Source organism: Lepidothrix coronata, unplaced genomic scaffold (genome assembly GCF_001604755.1).
Source record: "Lepidothrix coronata isolate B3197 unplaced genomic scaffold, Lepidothrix_coronata-1.0 Scaffold576, whole genome shotgun sequence".
NCBI lineage: Eukaryota > Metazoa > Chordata > Aves > Passeriformes > Pipridae > Lepidothrix > Lepidothrix coronata.
In genome coordinates, this window is record NW_016690756.1 from 2660 (window position 1) to 4120 (window position 1461).

Consider the following 1461-nt stretch of genomic DNA (forward strand, 5'->3'; position numbering starts at 1 on the left):
TGATCCCAATCGATCCCAGCTGGTCCCATTCCATCCCAATTGATCCCAGTTAGTCCAAATTGATCCCAGTGGCTCCCAGTTGACCCGTGTCCCCCCGTTGTCCCCGCAGAGTGACTCCGGGGGCCCGCTGGTGTGCGGGTGCTCCCAGTTAGTCCCAGTTCATCCCAGTTGATCCCAATTAGTCCCAATTGATCCCAATTAATCCCAATCGTTCCCAGTCACTCCCAGTCCCTCCCAGTCCCTCCCAGTTGACGTGTCCCCCGTGTTGTCCCCGCAGGGTGACTCCGGGGGCCCGCTGGTGTGCGGGTGCTCCTGGGTGCTCCCAGTTCATCCCAGTTGATCCCAGTCGACCCCAGTTGGTCCCAATTGATCCCAATTATTCCAAATCATTCCCAGTTAGTCCCAATTGATCCCAATTAGTCCCAATCAATCCCAATTAGTCCCAGTTGATCCCAGTTAGTCCCAATTGATCCCAATTAGTTCCAATCGATCCCAATTAGTCCCAATTGATCCCAGTTAGTCCCAATTGATCCCAATTAATCCCAATTGATCCCAATTAGTCCCAATCGATCCCAGTTAGTCCCAATTGATCCCAATTAGTCCCAATCGATCCCAATTAGTCCCAATTGATCCCAGTCTGTCCCAATTGATCCCAATTAGTCCAAATCGATCCCAATTAGTCCCAATCAGTCCAAATTAGTCCCAGTTAGTCCCAATTAGTCCCAATCGATCCCAATTAGTCCCAATCAATCCAAATTAGTCCCAATTGATCCCATTTGATCCCAGTTGATCCCAGTTAGTCCCAATCAATCCCAGTTAGTCCCAATTGATCCCAATTAGTCCCAATCGATCCCGGTTAGTCCCAATTGATCCCAATTAGTCCCAATCGATCCAAATTAGTCCCAATTGATCCCAGTTGATCCCAGTCACTCCCAGTCCCTCCCAGTCCCTCCCAGTTGACGTGTCCCCCTCCGTTGTCCCCGCAGGGTGACTCCGGGGGTCCCCTGGTGTGCGGGTGCTCCTGGGTGCTCCCAGTTCATCCCAATTAGTCCCAATCGATCCCAATTAGTCCCAGTTGATCCCAATTAGTCCCAATTGATCCCAGTTGGTCCCAGTTGATCCCAATTAGTCCCAAACACTCCCAGTTAGTCCCAATCAATCCCAATTAGTCCCAATCGATCCCAATTAGTCCCAATCGATCCCAATTAGTCCCAGTTGATCCCAGTTGGTCCCAATTGATCCCAGTTGGTCCCAGTTGATCCCAATTAGTCCCAAACAATCCCAGTTAGTCCCAATCGATCCCAATTTGTCCCAATCGATCCCAGTTAGTCCCAATCGATCCAAATTAGTCCCAGTTGATCCCAGTTGATCCCAATCGATCCCAGCTGGTCCCATTCCATCCCAATTGATCCCAGTTAGTCCAAATTGATCCCAGTGGCTCCCAGTTGACCCGTGTCCCCC